Source organism: Liolophura sinensis, chromosome 8, assembly GCF_032854445.1.
Source record: "Liolophura sinensis isolate JHLJ2023 chromosome 8, CUHK_Ljap_v2, whole genome shotgun sequence".
Taxonomy (NCBI): Eukaryota; Metazoa; Mollusca; class Polyplacophora; order Chitonida; family Chitonidae; genus Liolophura; species Liolophura sinensis.
The window spans coordinates 7,344,283-7,372,216 of NC_088302.1; the positions used below are offsets into that span (position 1 = coordinate 7,344,283).

The 27,934-nt window shown below is 37.4% G+C and overlaps 1 long non-coding RNA gene across 1 annotated transcript in view; it reads left to right on the forward strand.

Moving 5' to 3' along the window:
* Positions 1-7,067, forward strand: part of LOC135472258 (uncharacterized) — a 41,439-nt gene extending 34,372 nt beyond the window's left edge. The window contains exon 3 of the long non-coding RNA XR_010444514.1: positions 6,987-7,067. This is a non-coding gene — a long non-coding RNA (uncharacterized LOC135472258). The remainder of the gene's footprint in view (positions 1-6,986) is intronic.
* The last annotated feature ends 20,867 nt before the right edge of the window (positions 7,068-27,934 follow it).

The window sequence follows — 27,934 nt, forward strand, 5'->3', positions numbered from 1 at the left end:
TGTGAAGGATGAAACAGGTATCTGCACTCTAGTTCAAATTTATGTTCCCTGCTGTATATATAGCTGACACATAAGGCAAAGTTCTTATTCTGAGAAATCCAAGGATTGATTTTACAAGAAGGGATCAGTTACCAATTAAGAGTTGCACGAATACAATATATTAAACATTTACTGTATCTGCCAGCTGTGGTTAAATGGAGATACAGAGCACGTTAATAGAACCAGGCCAGGTCATGAAAGAATCCTGGAAGATCTTATGCAATCTTTCAGTCCCTAGATTACTCCTGGTAATCCCCCTCCTGGTAAGTTTGGGCGTCTAAGCAGCAAAAATAACTTAATTAACTGGCGAAAGGACTCATAAGGCCATTCATGTGGTTATGCACGAAGGTTCTCCATCATGGCATAGGTCTTGATTGAGCTCGCTTTGCATATATGGAAATGTACATGTGTGTATTACACATGGGAATTATGTCAATATCCAAAGGTTTGTAGTCTACCCTAATTCCTCAACCCTTTGGCATATGAAAGAGCAACTTTCAATGCAATTTATACACATTTTGGAAACTAAACTGCATTGGTTGGATTGACCAGTTTCAGGGAGTTACAAAAAGTATAATTTGATCAGTCAACACAGAATAATGCCTTGAGGCTATGCTTGATTAAACACCTTGCAATCCTGTGAAAATGTTGAATTATGGTTTCCTTCACACGTAAACCGGCCTCACTGCTGCTCTATTATTTAATTATTCTTCACTGTATGGAGTTAAACGTCAGATCAGTAAATAAAACACATTGAAGCAACATATTATTTTTGAGAGTTAATTTTTGATAAGCTGTTAAAGCCTGTAGGATTTCTGTGCTGCTAGAAGTCCTGTTCATGGAATTTATAATGGTCAAAAAAGAGTTCACAGAAACCTGAAACTTTGCAACAATGTAAATGTATATGGTGTTTTCTGTGAACTCTTAAGGTTGACTGAAATACACCATCATACAGTAGATGAAGTATACAGTCCTTTAATGGACATATGTACATGTATGTAGAGCAGGTTTATTAAGCCTTTGGCCAGAATCACTTGAATCAGTTGTTACCTATGCACTGTCAGGACTTTATAAAATGTGTATCAGGAAAGTAATATTAAGAATAAATAATACATTAACAAACATTTGTAAGAGAAAACTTTTGTATTTAATTTTATCCTCAGCCACCTATAGTCTAGGACTTGGGCAGTGTGTAAACATTTATTTTGGCCCAAAAAAAAAAACCACCACCAGTAACAACTTTGCTGAATGTCAAAGTGTTATAGCATTTCAGCATAGTCATTTCATAGAGATACTGCATTGTTTGTGTTACCATAACCTTTAGTCTGTGTCTGTCTAACAGTCTGTATAAATATATCTAGATACATATACCATCGTTAGGCGATGCTTACATGTATGAGGTAACCTAATGTATGGTAGGTTGTCCTGGTGGCAGATCTGCAGATCATGTCATTATTATCACATACACTATGTACACTGGCCTGTGAAACGTACAGTGAAAGGCTGATTAGAGCCCTATTGTTTTAAATGCTATTTATCTTTTATCTGCACAAGGCAGCATACATATATATAACACCATTCATTATGAACCATTCTCATGCACTGAAATTTCACCTTAATTATTGGGTCCAATCGGAAGGAGCAAGTGTAGGCCTATGTATTGCCTTTGTTTTCCTATTTGGGTTTGTAATGCATTTAGGGGACTTTTTTTGCCTTTTTCAGTATTCTGATTTGGTGTCTGCTGACATTGTGTGTTTTCCAAATTCAAAAAGGCATGGAAGGATAAATTATACAGGCCAAATTGTTAAATGAAAGAAATTGTTAATATTGTGCTGTGTTTTGTTATTCCTATTGATGGATACTACATATTTTTGTACAACCCTTATCGCTGTGTAATTCATATTACAGAACCTTAATCTGTATTGCAAAATGGTTAAGAAATTGGGCCAAATTTAGACAGTAGATAAACCAACCAATACTAGTATCCAGAGACGCAAGGACTGAAGCCCAGAAGATACAAACCTGTTGTCAATGTACTGTCCAGCATTAAGGATCTCATCCGGTTTGATATGTCAGTGTTTGGGAGGACCCTAAGCTGGACACTTGTTCAGAGAGTACAAACAAGGAATCAGAGGTTAACTCAAGATTAACAAGGAATTGTTCTGTTGACATTTCAAAAGGATCGTGTCTTCTACTTCCTGTGTGAATTTACGACTTCAGCAGCGGCATAATTGATTTTACACAGCCCAAAGATTGTAAGATTTGTTTTTGTACAAGCAGTATGATTCTATGAAAGGCTGTCGATTTTTTTCTCTATTATTTTATGCACAACATGATAATTTACAGTAGTTTTCAAAACAGATTTAATGAATGCTGTTATTATTAATGCTTGTCTCAGATGAGGCCTTAATGTCCCTGTCCCAAAAACCCTTTTCAGTTTATTAGCGCTATTTGGAACAGTATACATGTAAGTTTGTGTTTATTTATACATAATTTTTGCTTCATCTGCCTGATTTCTGGCACTAGCAAACATTTGTGATTCACAGAAATTTTGTTTTCAGCTTTCGGCTGAGTGTCACATGTAGTATTCACCATTGGTCATTTATATGACAGTTAAACAGCAACAAGAACATGCAGTATCTGCATGAATAAGTATTGGCAGAAGCATGTGATGTGTATCAACATGTGACGTGTATTAACATGCAATGTGTAGTAACATGTGAAAGTGTGAAGTTGTGTTCACAGGCCTAAACATGTACATACCCATCTAGCTGATACCTGCACTCTCCCTTGAATACACACACATGGTTTTGTATGTTAAGATCACAATTGTCATAGGACACTAATAAAAACTGATCACTTTCTGTTCGTTGCACAGTTTTATGACCTGTTCTTTTCCAACTCTTGACTGTAATTATTCATGAGGGAGACATATATGGCTTGTCTCTCTTCACCCCACCCTGCTGGATACTCCCTTTACTGTCTCTGTGCTGCTGTGTCAGGCTTATTGGGATGACTTTAATAGTTCTCCTGTCTTTACCCAGACTCCTTCACCAGGCTCCAGCCTCACATCCTCCCAAGTTCTCTTCACCACCTACAACATAATGTCTGACAAGGTTACAGCCAGGCCTGCTGGAGAGGAAATAATCCGCAAATTTTGTTGACATTTAAGCCTCTTGGAAATTACATGCTAGACCAAATGGGCTGGGAGGTATCAAGGACTTAAAGGGAGGCATTCATGTGGAAATACAGGGGATATTGCTTCATAAATGACTTAATTATATTTGCATGAAATTAAACGAACCCTTAGAATATCCTTACTACATCTGCATGAATCTTATGTTAACAGTGTACATTTTAATGCTTTTGTGACTTCAGCAAGAAACGGGGATGATGTGGCCAGGTGTGAGTTGTTCTTTGATCTCCTCTGTCGGCCTTGTCCTATTTTATCAAGGTGTTATTGAAATAATGATACATTCACCTGCACATGCAGCTTTGAACTTCAGCCCTGAGTATATCACTGCTTTAATGCATCTGTGCTCTGTAAAGCAGTAGTCTTTCTGTAGTTTAATTTATTTATTTATTTCATTGGTGTTTTATTGTGTTATGGTGGGAGGAAATTGGAAAGTGCCCAAGGGAAACCCACAACCATCTGCAGGTTGCTGCCACACTTCCTCACATTACAACTGGAGAGGAAGCCAGCATGAGCTGGACTTAGTGGTTTACAGCTCACAGGGACTGCTTTTGCCTGAGCCCTCCTGCAGCTCCAGCATTATACCCACTCAGCCATAGAGGCCTCCCGCCTTCCTGTCCTTAAAGGCATCACACACAACGCAGCTTGATTATTATCACAGTCTTCAAACTCCATCCTACATAAACACTCAGATTTATCAAACATCTGGGCATGTACATATGCTATTTTAACAACATTTCTGTTGATGTGTGTCTAGGTTAGCTTTCACTAAATTTGCAACAATAAGGCGGCTTTTAATTATACACAAATGTACATGTACATGTAGTTTGATTTCTTGTTCTGGCGTTCTGGTAGAATGTTTGTATAATCCTGTTGGGTATCTTATTCACAAAATGTCTTTCATGATAAAAGGGCTGTTTGTATGAACATGGTTTAAACACATTTTGAAAATAGATATGTGCTTTTTACGAATTACACCAAAAAGTTGTTACTTCAAATCATATTTCGAAGTAAATGATGGCAGACTCTCTTCTAAGCTAAAGTGTTTCAAAAAATTCAAGCCACCCTGGAGTTAATTAGGGAAAATTAAGTTGTGGTTGCCAGTTGGGGAGAGCTGTCAGTAGAGAGTCAGACTGTTCCTTTACGTGCCCCTCATGCTGGGCTTGTCCGAGGGGGTCACACATCTTACCACAGGTGTCATAGGCAGATGTAGAATCAAAGTTATATCCAATTACTCTCTTTTGGACTAGCATATATCTCCTTTTACGTATGACAGCAAGTTGCATGATGACAAAGATCATTTTTCAGTCAAATGGACCAGCTTTATGAGGTTTATTGCTGATGTGTAGAATGTATGTATTATTCGTTCAGCAGGACTACACCATCATGTTTTTATTACCAGCTCATGGACTACTTGTACCTGTGTATTAACATGGGGATCTGACAATATCCCAGAATTCAAAACTTTTCTTCAGAAGTTATCTTCTATTCCAATCTCATAAATCTGCCCAGAATACATCAGGAATATTAAATTTTTGATGCTTTGACTGATTTCATAAAAGTTTCATGAAGAGGAAACAGTTCCATGATCTTTGTCACCCACACAGCTGCTATAATAACAGCACTGTTCAGTATTGTTCCTGTATATTATTCTTTTGGTCCACAGCTTCCAGTGCATGAATGAAATATTGTTGAGGATTGAGTTAAATGCAAATAAATCAAATACATCATTCAGATGAAGCTTTGTTCTTCAGTGCACAGTGTATTGACCATTGACCAGTACTCTCACACGCTCCCAAATCCGGTTGATGGTGGTTTGGCTGCATTATTATAATTCATGAAATGTTGGCTGGTGATGGGTGGTGGTTTGTTGTGGTAACTCATGCATAAATGAAAAAATTATTGACTACTGGGTTACAAATCAATCAAATAAAATTTATAAAGTTACATGAATTTCGCTTAATTAGGACCAAACCCAATTATGTATGATTCATTCGCAATACTTAACTGCTATGATAGTTTGAAAAAATTCTTGATATTGGGTACGGAACACTAATGTAATTAAATAATTTTATTTGAGAAAATTTGTCTTCTTAATTCACTTAATGATGTGATAAACTGATGAATTATAGCCTAATGTTGAATGATGATGTAGATGTAGCCAGGGGCCGAGGTGGCCAGGATGGCACAATGACCCAGGGGCCTCTCACCAATGTGGTCGCTGTGAGTTCAAGTCCAGCTCTTGCTGGCTTCCTCCCTGGCCATATGTGGGGAGGTCTGCCAGCAACCTGGAGATGGTCGCCCTCCAATGCGTAGGTTTTCCCTCCGAGATCTGCTCTGTTTCTTTCCACCATGATGCTGGCCATGGTCGTAAACTGTTCTTGGGTATAATTAAAGCTGTTGTCTAATGGTAGAAAACACTAAAAAAATGTCAGGGAATATACTGGATTTTAACCCGACACTGCCAAGCCTCATTTACAATTGGCAAACTACTGAAGACTGGAATAGAGATTAGGCGGCTTTGATCTGCTGATACCCAAGGACAAAAGACAGAAAGAATACATTTGCTTATTTATTTAACTGGTGTTTTATGCCTTACTTAAGAATATTTCACTTCTACGATGGCAGCCAGCATTAAGGTGGGAGGAAACTCAGCAGAGCCCGGGCAAAACCCATGACCATCCGCAAGTTGCTGACAGACCTTCCCACGTATGGCCAGAGAGGAAACCAGCATGAGCTGGACTTGAACTCACAGCAACCGCATTGGTGAGAGGCTCCTGGGTTATTACGCTGTGCTAGTGTGCTAACCAAAAGACCACGGAGGCCGTGAAAGAATACATTGTTGTGAAGTTGGTGCCCCAGAGCGGAAGACAGAAAGAATACATTGTTGCAGAGCTGACACCCACTCCGACAGTAAACTGCAGTCAATGGTTTCATGCAGTCTCACACAAAGCTCCCGTGTTATTTACGTAGGATGATTTTGTCCAATTTTTGGTGTTTTTTTTAGTCATAACATAAAAACAACACAAAGTACAAATATAATTCTTGCAGATTTATAACCGTAATGTCAAGGAACACCAGATAGTGTATTTCCTTTATGATGTTAAACAGTTGTAAAAATTGACCTGCTTTTGAGCCAGTTTCATTGGTTAGCTTATCAATAAAATTCAAAATGGCCGCTAAATCATGTGACTGGTGAAACAGCACAAAACGTCAAAAGTTGCTTCATATGTTCCTTATTAAGACTCCAAACTTTGGTTTTTCTACCTTTTATAGTTTTCAAGATATTGCAATTTTACGAGTTCATTAATAATAATAGTAATAATAATCCGAACGATTTCAAGAGGTTTCCTGCTAGGAACTAGCGTGGACCCTTAATTTTATTTAGCATGTGAGATATTTAAATCTGTGGGCTGAAATATCAGAAGATATAAAAATTAATGTGCTCTTTTTCAAGGACAGTCGGTGTATTACATATTGAAACATTCTCCACATTCTGTCAATACTTTGCTTTGAGGGTTGATCTATCCAGAGCGTCATTGAATATTGTAAAACTTTGATACTAGAATGTGTAATTGTTGAAATAGCAGTTGGGATAGAGATTCCTACCTTTAAACTGGATATCATGCCTGCTGTTCCCTGCGCAAACTAGAAAATTATACATTTTTTTCAATTTTCAGAAAGAAATGGTGGGGTATGGTATTACATGGATTTCTGACATAACATATATAAGACTGTTTTTATTTCTTTCCAGCATTAGTTAACATATAAAGACAGGAAGCAAAGGTGCAAGATCAACTGATGCCAACATTGTGCAGGAGATGATTGTACAGGTATGCTGTTCATTCTTATATTTTAAGTTTATTAATTTAGAATGAATTTTTTTGTTTGCTTAAATTTGATACAGTTGTGTCTGATTCAAGTTAAATGTACCAGGACTTACACCTAGGATACCAGGAAGCACTTAAAACTTCTCCTCCAGCTTTATGTGCATGTATATTGATAGTCTGACAAAATGCGATGACATATACGATGTTAGATCTACTTCCGATATTACGGCCTAAAAAAAGTACGTCTACTTAGGCCCGCAAAGCTTTCATTACTGGACATGGCACTAAAGCTGAAGAGGGTTGCTTTGATGAATTGCCGGTCTTAGCCTTTCACTGCAAAGTCAGATTATACTGAGTGAGGACGGCACATGTGACACGTGTCCCTCTGAATGGTCGAAAGATTTCATTGGTCATTGACTTTTCTTACAGCCATTGGGATGAGAGGATTGCTTCACAGCAATCTTGGACTTGGTGCTGATAACATAACATAATTGTACATATAGTTACTGGAATTGGGCAAAGACAGTCGCAGCTAAGACACATGCATAAACAGGTTTTCCATGGAAACATTAAAGTTTAGTTTAATATTTGCATGATGAAATATTGACAGCTAGATTTCACATTTTGTGATATTCCCATGTTGTACATGAGTTTGACATAACAAAAGGCACATTTATTAAATAACTTTAAGAATGAATAATTGAATGAATGATTATGGCTTAAGCCCACATTGGCAATATTTTGGCCATATCGCGACGAGGACATGTTTAAAACAGGGGGCAGTAAAAGGGTTTTGATATAATGACTGTCAAGACAAGAAGACAGACATGATTAAAACCTGTAAAAAAAAAAGTAACTGTTAGAGTTTTTCAGGTATTTTTCATTGTGGTTCTCAAGACAGGTGGACAGGTGCATCGAAAACTTATCTAGCAAGTATTCAAAATATACCCAGAGTTAAGCCCCTAATCCCTGTGTAAATCCCTCCCTGGGGGTTTGTGCTGGATCGTGTTAGAGTGGTGGGACTGATGAGTGCTGAAATTCTGATCTACAGGGTTAGCAGCTAGGCATCGTGTCATGCACCTGGTGCTCATCTGTTATCTTTACTTTGCTTGAGTGTAAAGTTAATGGGAAAGATAAAGATGTGGTCGATAACATACAATGCAGTTTAACTGAAGACTACTTTGTGGTGATACAGATTAAGCGTTGAAATAAAATTTGATGTTGATAGACCCAGAACAATTAAGTTTCAGCTCAAGATGATCAGAGCCCGAGGGGTTTCTTTTAGACCTTCTCATGTACATACATGAGAGGAAGCCAGCCTGAACTGGATTTGAACTTGGACTGCATTGGTGATAGGCCCCTAAGTTTTTGTGCTGCGTTAGCATTCTAGCCTGACTCAGAGCCAAACCATAGTCCTAGTGTTAAGATACAAGGACCACACAGGGTTGACTTCAAAGTTCTGTGAGGAAAATACAGGAAGTCTGATGACGAGTGATTTCAATCTCCTTATTAGATTTTAATGGCCTTTGTGAAGAGGATTTGGATAGTTTGGGGAGCATCAAACTTAAATCTTATTAGTGGAGCTGGTAGCATTTAACTTCTTAGCCAAGATCCCTATTGAAACAGTAGTGGGGTGTTTATGGTTTGCGTGACATTGGATCCACTGATTCGGAAAATGTTAAATGTCTGGCTTAAGCAGAGCTTGTCAGTTTCTCACAATAAATTTGGTGATCTCTGTGTATAATTTTCACAGACCTCCCACATTTTCATGGTGGTCGCTATATCATGATCTCTTGCATCTTAAGATTGCCTTTTCTGGTATTACAATAATTTTTACGTTACAAGTAAATATTAGGTCAGGGTTTCAGGTGGACTGTTAAATCCAGATGTTTTGTTTGATTCTGATTTGTATGCCTTTAATTGTAAATTTACATACAGATGCATTTTTATCATGCTGTTATATAAACCCTGCTAACATGTATGCACTTCTCAAAACTGGGGACATTTGTGTTATTTAGTGTTGCCTAGACATGTGTTTTGTGGTTTATTTAAGATATATCAGTAAGTAATTGACTGTCCTGTACATGTGTTTCTCATACATCATGGTATATCATCAGCTGGATCTTTAAGGTTAAAGACTAAATGGCTGATGGCTGACTGACAAAGCACACATTTGAAACTGGTACATTTATTATAGCTGATATATTAGACAAGGGCTGCTGACAGAAACAAATGGCCACAATGGCTGAGTGCTAACTGGTGACAAGCTTAGCTGGAGACAGTTTTATAAGAGATGGAGAGTGGAGGGTCCAGAATACCCCCAAGGGAGTGGCATGGAGCGGATGTGACTACTGCTTGCCATCCTGAGAACAAATTGGAAGCACTGGATTGAATCTTGAAAATTCTGTCTTGATGTAATTCTTCAACAATTTTGGTTGTTTGCAAGGTGTTTGTTCAAACATATTCAGAAGGCATTAGTCTGTCTAGACTGATAAAATTATACTTTCTGTGAAGCCCTGAAATTGGCGAACCCAACCAATGTAGTTTTGTCTCAAAAATCAAATTAATAATGTGCATAAGTAGCACTGAAAGTTGTTTTTTCATATACGAAAAGGTTGAGGAATTAGGGTAGTATGGGATTAAACAACTCATTGGATGATTTGAAGGCGAGTGCAATGTATCTTAACCATGTTACCATAACCTGTCCCCACAGTAACTTCAAGAAAGTTGTTTGGCAATTTTTGTTGGTGTTTATCAGATCCTACTGTAGTTATACTGTAGCGCCTGACTGTTAACATAACATGCTTGAGTATTAATGAATACCTGGGGTAACTTTTTTGAGTTAACCATCCAAATTACACTGAAAGCAGTTAATGTGGCTGTGATGCGACAAAACTGTGAGCCTGTCAGTTTAGTGTGTTGCATGAATTGTGTTCATTCAAGCAGTTTGTCTGATGCAGTAACAGAAGTAGAACATGTATATTTAAATGTATTTTTACACAAGGCCCTTTTGATTTTATTCTATTTTTGATTTTTTTATATTATTAATATTAATTGTTAAAACTCTAGTTGCGCTTTGGTTGAGGGCTTTAATACAAACACAGATGCATGTGTATGGTCTGTATTTGAGTGAGCTACAGTTTGGATGTTTGGGATGTTTATAAAGAACTAGCTTGAGATCGTCTTACTCTCCAAAAAAATATTTCTGCTAGGACTAAATTAGTGTGTAAGAAAATACGCTAACCTTGTGTGCAAGGCGAACAGCTCAAAGCATCATATAAGATTACCATGTAATTTACTAGTCAAGCTAGTGGGTAACCCAAGACAAACAGTAGCTCTTCTTGACATGAGGGAATAAAAAAAACACAGGAGCCCATGACATAGAGTTTGGTGCATGTCGGTAGATAGGATAGCATGATTTGTGTGTTATTCTAATGAGACTCAATGCTTTACAGAGCTTTCTCGTGATACCTGGATAAATACCTTACCTGGATGCTGTTATCCTTACTCACAGACCCAAACAACACCTTAATGGGCTATACTCTCACCATTATAGGTTGAGCAACAATGACATGTGTACAGTCTGAGCTTAAATAACATAGTTGGTATTCAAGACAGCACGAGTCAGGACAGATGGGGTGGAAAACCCTGGAGATAAAGTAGGTGTTTCGGACAAGGTTTGTTTGTTTCTTGTCCAAAGAGATTAAAGGTTTTCTAGGGAAATGTTATTTCAACAGTTAGAATATCACCAATGTCATGTGTCAGGCACTGCAACTACTTTTGGGGTTTGGACTGATCATAGCACTTTCTTCTGTAGAATATTTCACCTGTACTTATGAAGGAAAGGTTGATAGACATTGATGGACTCGGATGATTTCCTGGGCTACCATTCACAGGAATTGTTTGTTAAAAATTACTTTTTATTCTCAAAATGTGTCATACTGCGATTACCTCAAAGTAAAAAAAAAAGGACCTTTATTTGCAGTCGTTTTGAGGGAATTTCATTTTTGAATATTTCCCTTCCTTGTATTTCTTCAGCCTTATTTTATTCAAATTTGGAGCGCAGTATGCAAAAACTGAACATACAAATACTTCCCAAAAACTTGTTTGATGCACATCGTGATACAATAAAAAAAAAAAAAGGAACGTTTCACATCTAATTGTGGGAGAACTGTTCAGAAACAGGGATCTTTTGTAGCGCCTGCCAGTGTTTTGTGGCATATTTCAGCAAAAATAATCACTGTAGGTATAAAATAACCAGCCTTTAGGCGAGATATTTCATTATGATATTGTGTTACAAGATAATAACCATTGATAGAGTTAAGGTTAATGTTCAGTGATGGCCTATGTGAGCGCAAAACATGACCTTGTGGAAGCTGTTTCTGGAGTACTCTGTCATGGGAGTATGGATGTTTTCTGATGACAGAAGTACAAGTCAGTTGACTTTGATAAAACCCATAGTACCTTGTCCAGCATACTGCCAGTGAGGCAATCTTAGAGAAACCTCAACGCATCTGTCATCTATCGTCTCTCTTAGAACCAGCACTTTAATTGGGCTCTTTAACATCCTGGAGAGTTTCTGCACCAACTTTGATTCTATCTGATATTCTGTTGCTTCATGCTGTCAGTTTTTATCACTTAGAACCTTGGTCATGTAGATTTATTGGCCTCTCTAGACAACAAGATGTGTGTGGAAATTGGAACCATATGTAGTAAAACAGTTTGTTCTGCAGGAGACAGAATCAGTGCGAGTTTGCAGCATATTACCAACTTGTTGCCTAATGTGATTATTTAATTAATGGCTAATGTCTAATATTGTTATTTGAACTCCATGAGGTATAGATACTTGGCATTGCATAGGATGGAAATAGAGGACCACAAATGACCATGGAGATCAGATGTAAGACCTTATCTACTCCACTATATTAAGGACAATAAATGTGATAAATTCGGTTACATCCAGTCAGTGCCATCTAACCTAGATTGCTACTCAAGCCTAATGATCCTTTCTGACAATGTTTTTTACTGTCAGGGCTCTGATGCTTAAGAAATTTGTGGTTCCATGATATGCGTTAGTATAAAGAGATTGATGAGAGCTTAGATATTGTTATTGCTTGTCATCTGAATGTAATGATTTTAGCAACTAGCATGGAAGACATTATAACTGATTTGCGTTTGCCAGTGTGATTTACAGCTGTTGCCATAAGCAGATTTCTAAATCGGCAATAACCTAGCAGCTAGTGAACGTCATGCTGTTTTGCCTGGCCACCTTCTGTTTGTTTGGGGGTTTTTTTCTCTTTTTTTTTTTTTTGGATGACAGGTGGCTCATTTAGAGGTTACCTTGGAGAAAACTGATGCTGTGTCTTAGAATAACAACATGCCTTATTTCCTTACGTGTTTTCTTCTGTCTTTATTTAGCACAGTAATTGAGTCCAGTTTGTGGAGGTGTTATGTTTGTTTCAAGACTAAATTTTCTTCACAAAGCAGCTGGTCTTAATTCCCAAGTCCCATCAAATTTAAGATAGAGACCTCTTAATAATTGGGTCTTTCATATTTAACTGCTGTTTTTCTGTAGGTATTTTGTAGTGAAACAGCTGCTTGTATTGGCTTTAGGGAAGATCAGTGAGGGTTTAAGTAATTGACCCTGCATGGGTTCGCTGTGCAGTTCTTGTTCTTGATCCATTTTGAGGAAGCATTATGATACATGCAGTGTCGCTGTTGTCTTTCTTTTTTTCAAACCTGGTGTCATGCTGTTAAGCTGATTTTGAAGTGGTAAACTCTTGACTTGACATTAGCTTGTTTTGCTGCCTAAAATTATAGCAGAATGTCATTGTTTATCTAAAGCTAAAAGCTAAAGTAGAAGTTAACACACTTTGAGCCTCCTTTTGTAGATTCTTAATTTTGGTAGTAAGTCTTGGGGGGAAGAGCTAGGTCTCTTGTAGCATTTTAGTTAAATTTCTGAGAAAGCACCATTGACTCACTCATGATCGTAATTTACGTAAGTTTCGCAAGTTTTTCTTTACTCATTATCTGAACAGTGCAACTCGACTAGACCAAGAAGTAACTGAACATAGCTATACATCTAACACATAAGTATCTTATGTAACTGCGGAAAAATGCCAACTTCTCTAATGTGGCATAACAAAATGGTTCTTAACTGAGATATGCGATATGGGCTTGTGAGGGTTGTGAGAGTGTATCTTAAGTTGATGACCTAAATTCCTCTGTATTTTTTTGTCAGTCATCCCTAACAAGTTTCAATATTTTTAGAAGTAAGACAAGTTGTTTTGCACATGCAAACCTCAGAGGGGGTTTAGTTTATGTTGTTTGGTCATAACGACTAAGGTCTTATCTAAAAAATGTTGTTTCCTCCCACCATTATATGTTTCATTGTAGTCTTAAATACTCAGGTGTGATTTCTTTTGCAATACATTTGCAGCATATGTAGTACATATTGCTTTAAAGCATCTTCAAACAAATCAAGAGCTTCGGATCAAGATAAGGAAAACTCCTATCTTTCAGTATGGAATTTCTGAGGAATGTGTTCAGAATGTTTATGCTGTTACCCAGTTAGTACAAATCAGACCCACTTTATCATGGTGTGATGTTCCTCACAGGTTAAATGATGCTTGAATTTGATGATGTGAGACGAAAGATAAATGAGAAGGTGTTTTGACATTTTAAGGGAGATTGGTGAAAATGCTATGTATTATGTTCCAATAACAAGAGATCTGGGCCACTTCAACCGTTGATGTGAATTAATAGGAGTACAGCAAGGCGGATCAAGTGTTACAGGGATGTTTTCGTGCAGAACACAACTGTATTAACCTCTCAGATAACCAGCAGATTACACTGTAACTGTAAGGCTGCAGAAAGTGGAAAGGTCAAACCAAGTTTTGATTTATGGGCTATGAGACCTTTCACGCAATGTTATTTTTTCCAATTGGATGTATCAAGCTGCATTGGGTATGTTGAGAAGCGGTCAGACGAGGTGCCATGCTGTCTGTTACATCATGAGAACCATTACTTCTGCCATAAACACCATATTCTGTGGGTTTATAACCTCCAATAATATTTGTCACAGCCCACGGGAATTTCAAAACAGTCTTCCTGGAGCAGAGATTGACATGCAGCCCCTTGTATGCGTGATGCATGTGTATGTTCGCTGTAACTTGGCTGTGAGATGATGTACATGCAGTTTTATGGTAAACATGCATGTATTCTGATACCCTTGTTATTATTTGTAGTGTTCTTTCTGACAACTTTCAAAGATATCACCACTGTATCGCCTTCACACAGATTTTTCTGGTTGATGAATTTGGAATCATACCAGATATAGTCTACTATTTTGTCAGAATTTTGAAGGATTCTACAGTACTGGTATTTACTTATTTTTCATTCATTGAATTTCGTATGCTCCTTTATGTTATTTTAGCTGCAATTTGTTGTACAATAACTGTACACAAATTTACTCTGTGAAGCAATATTTTGACATTGGTCCATAAGGAATAACAATTTTAAAGTGATATAAAATTTTGACTTAAGTCTAAGATTGCTTTGTGATCCTGGGGTCAGGTTTAAGTTGACACAAGATCAATTATACATGTATTATCTTACATAAATATCCCATTTGTGCTTCATACATGTGTAGTACAGGCACATATACATTGTTTATCTGGGGTAATTATTTGAACACATTGGTAAACATCTGTTAGAAATTTCAGTTATCTGGGTTATTTCTGAAATGTCCCAAAAATATTGATATAAATATTTTAAATATTTGTTATTTTCATAACCTGAATGAGCCTGGCGACTTGGGGTCATATATGCAAAATGGCTTGTAGCTCTAGTTTTCAGTTTTTTTGGAACAGTGGTCAAATTTTCTTGTTCATTTACTTGTTGAAGACTGGCGAAGAGCCTTTCGCTTTTGTGTTAATTCAACATGGACCTGAGGGTCAATTCCACAATGCAATTTGTGACCTATGCCAACATTTGAAATTCAATTTTCGAGGCTGTTTTTAGACCCTACAAATTAATATTTTGACTACCTCATAAATGTTATCTTCAGATTAATGTGTCAAAATTTCAACTTCTAGTACTAAAAACTAAGCATTGTGATGAGATTTTAAATTTTGACCAAAGTCAGAAACAGCTTTGTGGAATTGGACTCATGTAGAGCTTTCTGATTTTTCAGAGGGTATGTGACTCTCTCTAAAAGATGCTTTTGCTTCTTTGAAGTAACAAGTGACCTTCTGTAACTTGCCTGGACATACTAAACAAAGATGGATGCATGTAACTATGTAAGCTGTTACATGAATTGTTGAATGAAACCCTAACTGATGTAAATTGACCCTGTTTAGCTGGTTACGTAAGGCCATTTTCCAGCTATTGTCATTGCTGCTCTGGTTTTTTAAGTCTTTTATTGTATATATACATATACATATAGTTTTATTGTATATATACATATAGTTTCATGTTGAAATCACTGTTTTGTAATTGCCAAACACTCCAATACACAATTTAGGGCATTCATAAGGCTTATTCCGAAGGACAAAGAACCTAATACAGTGCTTTGGATTAATGTACGAAATCACAGCTATACTCATTAATCGAGGCTCCTTTTGTAGACAGGATAACCCTCTAACCTCACAGATTGGGGCCCTGGTTGTGAGCACAGCACCATGTCTTTATAGGATACCCAGTATTGCCTTCTCCAGGTCTGTTGCATGTGGGTGGGGTCAAAACGTTGTCCAGAGCTCCTAGAAATCAAATTTTGTCTTGGCATGGTGCTGTCACAATGCTCAGGGCTGTTAATTGAGGTTAGGATTCAGGTTTTGGTATTGGCTGTGTCAAGTAGCCTGGCCTGATCCCTTGTTCCCCATCGGCAGTTATTGTCCCCCAAAGATTTGCATCCCCAGCTGGGTATTGTCCAGATCTCACCACTCCATATCTCTTTGTTCATAAAAATGTTCTCCCTCGAGTCATGTGGTGCAAATGTTGACAGACTGATAAAAACTGATCAAGAATGAAGAATGGCTGAGCGAATGTGGCTTATAGGATGCCAACAAAGATTCAGAATGCCAGTGTCTTGTGTTTAATATGGTGAGTGAGGGTGTGTTTTACTGCCAGATGGCCATGTTGCCCTCAGTGATTAACAGATATTTAATTATACCTGAATGGAATTAGACTTAACTTAAGACTTAGTCCTTGTAGAAGTTCAAGAAAACTGCTACCGTTTTGCATGAAATGTTTTGTCGGTACCCTAATTCCTCAACCTTTAGTGCTATTTATGCACATTTTTTATTTGATTTTGGAAGCAAAATGACATTGGTGAGGTTAGCCAATTTAAGGGCTTCACAAAAAGTGTAATTTTACCAGTCTACAAAGAAGAATGTCTTCAGAAGATGCTTCAATAAACATCTTGTAAACATGTGAAATGGTTGAAGAATAAACTTAATCAGATTATACTGTAGTATACAGTGTTTCCAGATATATCACTTTGTTTAATTGATTCCTGTGACAAGATATTTCATGAGTACTGTATTATTGTGGGTTATGAAGTTCAAGATATAGCATTGTTGTATTCCATGCACAACAGTGGATGCGAATAAAGTACATTAGTCAATACATGCATGCATGAAGGAGAAACTTTTTCATCACTTTTATACATGAAATGTGAGTCTTCTTATCAAATTATTTTACATGTACCTGTCACTAGTTAGTTGGTTTTTCAAACCCAATAATGCTTCATTATTCAAAAGTGGTCTGGGGCCAGTTTCATGAAGCATACTTAGTGGTAAGTAGCACTAATAGCTAAGTGCACTTTATGTCTCTACAACATACATCATCGTGGTATTTAAGGGCAAACTTAACTAAGTGAGCTTCATGAAACCATCCCTAGGTTATATAAAAAAAAGTTTGTTTAAAAAAAAGATCTCCTTATGGACCATGTAACCATCTAAAGAAGAATTTTACAGAAAATAGAGTTTCTTATGATGACTTCTGGCTTTCTCTTTGTTTCACTAGTGAACAGAATTACATTTGCATATAAGTCATATTGTTACTATGATCTTTACAGTATATCAGTTACACTTATTGGAAGTGAGTATAGGGGCAGGATTTAAGGACTTGCTGAAAGCTAGGCTGTATATGTAGTATGACCCATATTAAAGATATTGTGGAACCCATTCATCATTCTTATCAACAATGGGACAGACATTGATAAAGATGTCAGTGCTACTGGTTTTGTGCTTTGGCAGGGTTCTCTAGAGGATATAGGACACAATCACTCGTTAATATCAGTATCTTGTCAGAAGACCAAGGCCTGTGGTGTCCAATTGCAGCTTGATGTTGTCCACATGCTGGTGAACTGGTGTCCATGCTGTCTGATTGCCCTTTTGAATGTCAATCCTTTAGGCAGGAATGTTGGACAAGATCTTATGTGCCTTTCACTGAGTTGAGAGAAATGAAATGTGTGTTAAAACTGTATTTACGTCTGTTGCAGTGTAGTGAGGTAATCAACCAGGGCTGTTTTATTTATTTATTTATTTGATGGATGTTTTACACTGTGCTCAAGAATATTTCACTTATATGACGGTGGCCAGCATTATGGTGGGAGGAAACCAGAACCCAGGGCTGTTTTACCACAGTCTAGAAAATATAAAAGAGGCCAGGGTAAGAAACTGCAAGTATGCATATCTCTGATGAAGGGCAAAGAAGAGATCTGTTGTTGCTGCTCTGGTTTTACACTCAGCACTGTAGTCTTTTATACTGGATTGTGGTAGGCTACTGTTAGTCAGCATGGACTCAGGGCCACCCTCATTCACTGGCGTAGGTTTAAAACCTGATAACATCTTGAATGCAGGTCAATCAAGTTGTCTCCCTGAATGGTTTTGGGATATTATACATATATAGGTTTACTTATAAACGCTGCACTAAGGCCATGAGCTGAGACAAGCACCCGCCAGGCTCAAGTGAAGCCCTCAAAGTGTGTGCATGTTGGAAACTGTAGGACTGGTAACTGAGGTAAGGGTAGCTGGTGTTTGTGAGGTTGCCTCCTTGGGGTGATCCCATGCTTATCTCTGATATCAGTCCACAAGTGTTCTTTGTCAAATAACCCCTCTGCCTAGGTGGCCAATCTGATAAGACTCTAAGACTTGAAAATGTTTAAATAATACAGGTCCTTGATGTCTTAAATTCTTAAATAAACTATAATATGTCTGAAAGGCATTCTTGCTGCAAGACATGTAAAGTCTACATGGTAAAGTTTATTTTGTTAAAAGATAATTAATCTTGGTTTTTACCAGATTCTTCGTTTCTTTTGTGAAATAGTAATTTATTTTTAAAATAAATGTGCTTTGCAAATTACATATACATTAATTTTTATTTTTATTGCGGTAAAGATGAACCACAAATGTATGCTAAATAATTTTAAAATTGTTGTTAGGTATTGTTGTTTTTTGGACATGCTTGACGCACAATGGAATACATTGATCTGCTGCCTTAGGATGGTAGGTATGGATCATTCCTTTTAATACTGCAGACTGATATTTTGATCTGAACACACGATGTTATAATATTTCATTCCTAGAACAGACAAGACAAACTGGAACTGTTTGGCTCTGCAGTAGAAGACAGTCTGATATCTTTACAGACCTTCAGACTTATGTGTCTTATTTTCTTTTGTCATTATACATGCAAGTAAATTGTAGTTCTGATTTCACTGGTTATGGTGACCATTTCCCAGCTGTTACACTGTCGTGGCTGCTCTCGCTATTAGCAATACTATGCTGTAGTCTTCTATATTATTCAGTACTTCAGTTAAGTACTAGATACCAGGACCATGTGGCTGCATGGTGACAAAGTGTCACATCAGCTGGAACTTTAGTTTCAGCTGTGATGGAAACAACTTCATTCTCAGTTTTTTTATTTTTCTGTTGCGTTTTTTTTTTCTTTTTGCTAACCTTGGTACATGGTACTAGATCTGTCTATGTCTGCATGTCCTCACATCTGCCAATATGTTCTGGCACAAGTCATTGTCTTTGTCACACATATCTTCATCTTCATCTGCCACTCGCAGTAAGTCACTTATATGTATATCAGGAGAGGACATGTGGTTCCCAGCATGCAGTGTTGAGGATGGCATGTCTTCACTTCAGTATGATGGTTTATCTGTGTAACCAAACACACAGTGTAGCCTGTTGTGCAGAGTTCATGGGTATCTGAATACCAGACAAATGATGGAACTGCATGGCCTGTCAACCAACCATCACCACAGGTGTCAACTGAGACACTTCTCTCACAGTGTACTATGTCATAGAGAGTGTCAACTTGAAACATATAGCACAGATTTCTGTTTTGGTTCCCTGACTTCCTGCTTTAGGTGATCACCAACTTCAGGCTTCCCAAGATCCTATTGCGTATAGTTGTGATGTTATGCAAGTTCCTGGATTTGAAGCTTGGTAAAATGGCTTATAGTAAATTGTCATTTAGTCAGTTGGTGTTCTGTTCATGGTCATGGGGCCCATTTTACAAAGCTGCCGCAACGTTGTGCCAAAAGCATTTACCATGGTAACATATCTGTTCAATATTTGTTGCCATGGAAGTTACGCAGGTGCATTTTTTGACTGCTTTGTAAATCCGGCTCCTGGTGATCAGTATGTTCACACATGCAAAAGAAATGTCCCAGTCCCGAGTTTTAGGGTCAGGCAATTTGAAACTCCAATTTACACCATTGTTTTGAGATCGAAGTCTAAAACCACATTGTTTCTGCTTCCTTGTTGTTCTGATTGTTATGTTTGATTTGGAGACAACTGTGGTAAATCTAAGGACATTTTCTTGTAGGGTTGTATTAAAATTCCAAGTACGTAGAATACCAGTAACACAGAATATTGAGTATGTAACAGTTATAAAATGGCGACGACTTTCTTGCTGTTTCCCCATTATAAATGTAGACTTTACCGTAAATGTTCAGTCTTTTCACATGTTAATAATCTATACTTTCGGACAGCTTTATAAAACACATAGATGTTTATGCTATTCAGATTGTCATGTTTTCCGTCTGTTGACTCTAGTAACAGAAACTTTATTTGTCATGTCAGAATTTAGAAAAATGAGTGCAGATGTTTTTTTCAGAGGCAGATTTTCAAGATCTTGTATATTAAAAGGTTGAAACCTCACTAGTTATGCAGTTACCTTAGATCTGTTACATTGGAGGGGAAAGATGGATCAGTTAGAGTTTTAAAGTTTCAGTTTAAAAGTCAACTAGCTGTGACACTTAATTTAGCAGTTTAAATTGTATATTATTTAGTCTTCAGTCTGTACTTTATACATGTATAGCGTAACACAGGAGGTATATGATTAGTCACGGCATACATCACTCGTTCTTTTTGATCTTAAAGAGTTATCAGGGGTTATGACTTGGGAAATTAACATACTGTCTGGCGGGCAGCCACATGGCCTGTGTTAGAGGGAGAGAACAGGCCTGTCTTCAGGTTGAAGACTGCAGAAGCTGGCTAAGACGGTATGTCCCCTATCGGCAGACGAAATTGGGCGATAAGTCCCTTATCAGGGCCATGGTTCTGGAATCTGTCTCCTACATATTACACAAACAATTTATACATGCGACCATTTCTTAAACTCTATTGTCTAACAAGGCAACGCCCATTCCAAGGCCGTGCACTTTGCTTTGTATAACTGTAAACAGGCAGTTTTGGGGATTCAAGATATTCATCTTGTTTATGGCTGTGGATTTTCATCTTTCACTGCAGCTCAAGTGACAAGTAACCCACGTTATGCTTGAGTCATAACGTATGTAGATTTGGGGATCTCTATTTAAGTATGATGTATGTTGTGTTAGATTAGTATGTACAGGAAGTTTGTGGATATAGCAATAGTAAGCTAATTCTTGTTGTCTTATCATGCTGACATTAATTGGTGACTTTGTATGAGGGTATCAGACTGTTCCAGACATGAATATTCTTCATTTCTGCTAAGAGTTGGAATGGACCAAACCTAAAATATGTTATTTTTTATCATCAAAGTTTCATTTATTCAGGGCACTAAAAGTAGCTTTTGGATATCAAAAAGATATTGTAAAATGTTTACATTTATACATGATTTATACACGGGTGATAGCTTTTGCCTTTAAAATCTGCTTAAATCTGAGATTTATTAATATTATCATAATCTAATATGCCAGCAACTTTTCTGAATGATGTGTCAGACGCCCACAAATTCAGTCTTACCTTTAAACATCCTTATGCCACAAAAATAAACTTTTTATTCAAGAGCCTCCTTCGAATGGCATAGACTATTATTATGTTTGTACTTGTCGGATCCCAATCCATACATCTGCAGGCATGTACCTTAACATGTCTGTACTTATTTGCTTAGTGACACTTTACCGCCTGATATCACATCTCTTTAGAAAAGTGTTTGGTCACACTCATGTTGCACCCTGGATGTGTGCGTGTGGGTATGATTGACCTGTTTTTGCAGGATATCTAGTCAGGTGCTTATGATATATTGCATAGGTTTCTTTGAAAATTTTTCTGCCCTGTGCCTGTATTTTACAACTTATTAATAATTGTTTTGACATTTTGATGTGCATGAATTAAAGCAATCTGATTAAAACAGAAGTGTTTTAAACAGAGTGTTTTGTCCTCAGAAGAGATCAAATCCATACAGTAACCAGGAAGTAGGTCAGTTTAATAACCCAGATACATACATTTGAATTGCAACTAGATGTTGTAAAGTTTGAGATTGCACTTGCACATACATGTAGACTCTTGGACTGTTCATCTGACCGGGAACTGAACATTCTGCCTACTATTATGTATTAGGTGAGTTTGCAGTTAGTGAGAAAAAACAAATCATATTTTTATACACCTGTGTTATCCAAGTACTTGGAAACAAGTTGCTAACTTTTTGTGAAAGAAAGGTAAATTAAAATTGGATCTTCCAGTACCGTTTATTGAGGAAATGGCGGTCGTTAGTGAGTTAAGATGTATCATTACCTGACAGGTGACTAGAAAGTAGGTTGTGGATATCAGTACCAAAAAGATTTACTTTCTTTCCCCCTTGTTCCTGGGGCCTTCCTGACACTGTGTGGTTGGTGGCACTCATGTGGCTATAAGCACAGTCTTGGGTTCATTGGAGGATGGCCACTTGTCTTTCACCACTGTGGTTGCTAGTCTGTAAACTGCAAGTTAACTTGCAGTACTTTGCGAAAGGTCATTATTTCACCCAGGTCACTCTGGTTTCCTCATCCCTTACAATGATGGCAATTGCCTAAGGGGAAAAAACCTTGAGTGTGGCCTTCTGCGTTCTTTTTGTATTTTGGTGGTGGATGCATATAGTACTGGCCAGAAGCACATAAAAAAAACCTGTTTGTTTCAAGTATGAAATGACACACCCCGATAGCACAGTTGGTAGAGCGTCCGCTTCAGGAACGATAGATCCAGGGTCAATCCTGGGTTGGGTCACGCCTAAGACTTACTTGTCTTCGGTAAGCCATCTCAGTGAAGCAGCACTAGATATAAGAGTGGTGGAAATCCGTCCTCCAACAAGGAGGCACATTATACGTACATGCACCCTAAGGACTCTTTAGTCGTTACATGACTGAAAAATTGCTAAGTACGGCATTAAAACCCCAAGCACTCACTCCCTACCTCGCGTATGAAACATGGCAATCAAAAAGAGTTGACAGTGGCTTTAAATTTCAAACAAAGCCACCAATCACAGAAGGTATATTAGTCTACCATGACAGAAGTACATACTGAGGTGATGCACTATAAGCCAAACATGAGGTAGAATGGTTATATGATAAACAGGTTGCCATTATCAAACTGAGCTGTGTGGGTTTGTGACACTCAGAGTAAACTTCCAGATATTTCAGATAACCAAGTGCTACCATGTTTAGGAAATTGTCATGACTTAGTATGGCCCTGTATAATCATGATTTAAGAAATATCCCTCCATGTTTACAATTCAATATCAAACATGTCTGTCATTATTGAATGCCAGGGATTTTTCCAGATGCATCTTAAAGCTTTTATCTTTATACCTGTGCGGGTGGGTGTTTCATGACTCAAAATTAAATTTGATGAATGCTGGGAAGGGAAAGACTTTAAGGCCCGAGGTTGAAGTCAGACTGCCATTGAAAACGTGCCTTTGAAAGTCTCTCAAAAGCAAAGAAAACTCTTAAATGAAATATATATATCAGTATATATTTTAGAATTTTTTTTACTCCAAGGGAATAAAACAGTTCTAAACTTGAGTGCCAAAATATGAAAGAAATGTCTTGTATCCAGTAAATTTATTTTTGTGGAATTAAACGGAATTTCCACGCACTTATTATTAAAATATTATTTAACATTTATCAACATTTATAAAATATTATCAACATTTCCTCATATAAAGAAAATAATTTTTAAAAATAATCATTAATATTTCATAGACGATTATTTCTCTGACCTGTACATATTTTATGTATGCACAAATTAATAGACATGTACTTGGTGACCAGGGTGGTGGCACTTTTGTATAAGACCCTGCTGATCTTTACATTTCTAGTTGACATGCACATGACCTATGAAGGAACTGTCTGTGGAGACAGCGACAGTTGTGTTTACGCCAGGATTCTCAGAATGGTGCCATTGCGGTAGTAATCCTCATTAACTTCCTCAATAACTCCTTGAAATGGAGCCAGCCCTTCACTAAGTAGATAGCTACACGCCGATAATGAGCTGGGAATCATAAAACTTGATCACTATCTAGAGCTACGCTGTTTTCAACATTAAGTGCACTTTTTTATCCCATGTGGGAAATTTGTTGTAGCAAGGCAATTTGATAATTCAAGCAAACGTGTTCAGATTATCAGATTTAAAGATTGAAGTAGAATGTTGACAATTCTCTTTTTAGTTGGTAGGAAACAAAGTATATGCCTGGAAAGAAAATGTTTGTGTTACATTTTATTACACTTTTTGTATTGTAAGCTGTAAATCTGAAATGTATTGATTAATTAGAAATCATCAATTTGAATCTAATTGTTATCATAGGGACAGTTGTTAAAAAAAGATTGGATACCACATGAATAAGAAAGGTGTAAACATAGATACTGGTACATTTGAATAGATAGAGATCTTTCATGTCACTCATCATCCTGAATCTTGAGGTATAAGCTGACTGAGGTGCATTTAAACCTCTTAACCTTTGTTACAGGTGTAGGTAGCTGTTTTGTGTAATAGATCCCTCTTCCTCTTATACTTGTGATAAATGTTATGGAAAAGGAAATTTTACTCTCTTTATGAACTATATGCAGATGGTGTGTAGTTTATTGTAAACGGACCTCTATAAGCTGATCCATCATCAGTAAATACCTGTTTGACCTATTTATATATCCTAGCTGAGTGGGCTGGTGTAAGTGTTAAAAAGATGATCTTTGAGGCAGCAGTCAGAGTACGTGGGGGTAAGAACGAATGCAGGATATAGACCTTATCCTTGTTAGCTGCACTGTCATAGGAGAGAATTGTGGGGATTGAATGGGGACACAGTCAGGAGTTGATAAGCCATACTGAGAAGTTACGAAATACGTGTCACGGTTCAATATTGTATTTCTCTAACATGTGACTAGAGCTGAGGATGTGTCAGAGGTGTGTAGCTTTCATATTCATGAATATATGTGACAAATTGTGACTGCGAGGATACTACATGTGTGTGATATCATCAGTAGGATATCATGACCAGGTAAACGGCTACGTTGTGTTCACATGCAGGTAAGGTGTGATTGTTATGTATTTACATGTTTATTATATTTCTTTGATTTTAGTACGTAAATGTACATATATCATCAGCGGCTGATACAGTTTATTGCGACTGTCACTCCCTTCACTGTTAAGTTTGTCAGTTTGTATCCAGATCTCGCTGGATTCAAACAAGAGGTCAGGTTAGGAGGTTTGTCTGCTAGCTGCCCAGGGGTGGTGGTTTACTCCAGGCACTCTGGTTACTCCACACATATACCTGGCCTCTGTAATGAACTGACAAATTCTTGATCACAGTTTTAATCACAAATCCAATTAATAATGTATGTATAATGGACAGCTTGTCCACTCTAATGTTTTTCTACATATAATATGGAGTTTTGTGTCAGAGCTTCCTAAATTTGGTCATGTATTAAGTTTAATTAAAACATTTGAATAACAATATTTATAAAGTTATGATGTCAAAGATGTATTGTATGCCGACAAACTGTACATGTCAAGTCATTTACCAGACCTTCAAGTGTAATTCATTTGGGCTTGCCCAGGGTATAGGTATATACCTAAAGCCTGGCTGACAGGATGGGACAAGTTCTTATCTGTTTTATCTCTACTTCACACCACCAGAAAGAGACCATTAAGTGCATTGCCCTGGTGACAGAAGTGGGAGGAGGGTAGATGAGGTGTGACCACTGCTGAGGCACTAAACACCTTAGCCCTCAGGTTTCAAGAGAACCATCCCATCCTATGTGCTAAAATTAAAGGCTGGTGTTTTTCTTTCTATGGCTCCAAATCTGGAAAAGTGAGAATGATTGCTTAAACAAACTTTTAAAGTGAGAAACTGTACAGGTTTCTGTCAGGGAGAAGTTAAGCTAGGTGGCTGATGTGTCTTGGTTAGGCCAGGTTTTGTATGCAGAGTCAGGAGTGGTGGACACTGATCCCACACCTCTCCCGGGCTGCCCAGGGGCTCAGCTGAGGGGCGCAGCCCTGTCTGACCTCAGGAATGAGGAGTTAAAGAGGCTTGACTTACACCCTACCCACAATCTGGACCTCCTCAACAATTTGTCAATGGACCAGATTGTCCCTTTGGAGGTTAGGTAGAGTGTCAAGAAAACCTCTCTGTTTAGCCAAATTTGTAGATGAAGTGGTTTGTCTGTGTTTTAAAAAAAAAAGCCCTAAAACTCTCCCCTATAAACACAGTCACAATGTCATGGCTATAAGTTGATGGAGTACATGTCTTAACACCGATTAATCAGCTCAATCAGTCAGTCCAGTGTATAAACACTACCTTGTAGGGGTAAGAGGGTTTGAAGCCAGGCCTGTCGGCACATAACCATAACCTGTGAGACAGGGTATACATACTTATCTAGACTGTGACCTCCATGCCATAACCCCTGACCCAACAGTTTACATTACATAGTATCATGATGTTTAAAATTTGGATATCTTGTCTGATGTTGGTTTTGACAGCATGTGTATGGAATTTAGATGTAAGGCAGTTGAGTTAAGAGATTATGACTTCTGTTTTTTGCTTAAGTTCTTCAACCCTTTTTCACAATTCGGATGTTTTTTTTTTTTTAGGAGTACAGACATAATTTGCTTAGAAATATTTAAGGATAGAGTAATTATTTTCTGAGATTTATAAGTGTTAAGCTTGTTATATGGCATATACCAGCTGTTTCATGGCGCATTTCCTGTGAGATGAATAACAGGGCTGCATGGTTACTTCATGTATGTAAAATACCCTTTGATTCTGTTCATAACTGATATATACTGCATGCCAGAAAAGATAGGAGTAATGGGCCAAATAAATGCTAGAACTAGGAAGAAATTTTTTGTTACGTAGCATGCACCAGTTATGTGGGAAATTAAGAGGCAGTGTCCCTTAGCTTGTTTACCTTTCTGTACTAAGATGAGAAAAAGATAGCTTTGAAAACACCTGCTAGTTACTATCAACGTCATGAATGTGTCTTGGCTTGAATCTCAGTTAAAATGCATTCATGAACACGTATGTTCAACTAATGGCTGACATACTGTACCTATCTGTTTTCTTAAGTATGGATTTTAACACCAAGAGAATAAAAAAAAAACTACAAGGCGAAGATTGGAAACAGCTGTAAGTGGTAGTGTCTGTGTGGATATATAGATGGGAAATCAGGATAAACTTCAAAACTGAAGTTTGTTACAGTATGTGTGCAGTATATAGCTTCAAAGTGGTAATGCTTCCTTGAATGGATACAAGGCATGAAATCAACTTCTTCAACCCTAACTGGGAAGTTAATGAACTATATTTGATAAGATGATTTTTGTCACGATTTGCTCTGTTTAGGAGTCTCCTGGATCCTCAGATATCTTCAAATTTGCTTTTTTTACCAAACTTTACACAACAATAAAAGGCTTAAATTAATCCTTGTCAAACAACATACATATACAACATATTCAGAACCATCAGTAATTAAGATTAATCTATAAACTATGTTCTAAGACATTGACATGGCTTAAAACATGTATCTCTCTTAACATTTCTCGTATGAATACAATCCAGTCGCTGTGAGTTCAAGTCCAACTCATGCTGGCTTCCTTTCCAGTCGTATGTGGGAAGGTCTGTCAGCAACCTGCGGATGGTTGTGGGTTTCCCCGTGGCTCTGCCCGGTTTCCACCCACTAAAATGCTGGCTGCCGTTGTATAAGTGAAATACTCTTGAGTACGGCGTAAAGCACCAATCAAATAAATAAATCAAATAATTGTATACACATAAAACAGTTGTCCTGTGTCCATGTAGGGCACACCACCTGTACCTTTTGAAAATATCACCTTTTATACCATTAAATAGCTAAAGAAGTGAAATTCACAGTTTCAGTGATTAATTTGACACTGCTTATTGTCAGAAATTTCTAAAAAGAATGTGTGTAAAAAAAGGTAAATAAATCATACTGAAAGTTGCTCTGTCATACCTGAAAATGTTGAGGAATTATGGTAGATGAAATGATTATATGATTTTCGAAAAATTGGTTCTATTTCTAATCTATTTCCAACAATACACAAATCCCCAAATGATGTGCATATATCTATACGCATGTGTATTCCCATGTTGTATGAGATTAATACTGGTA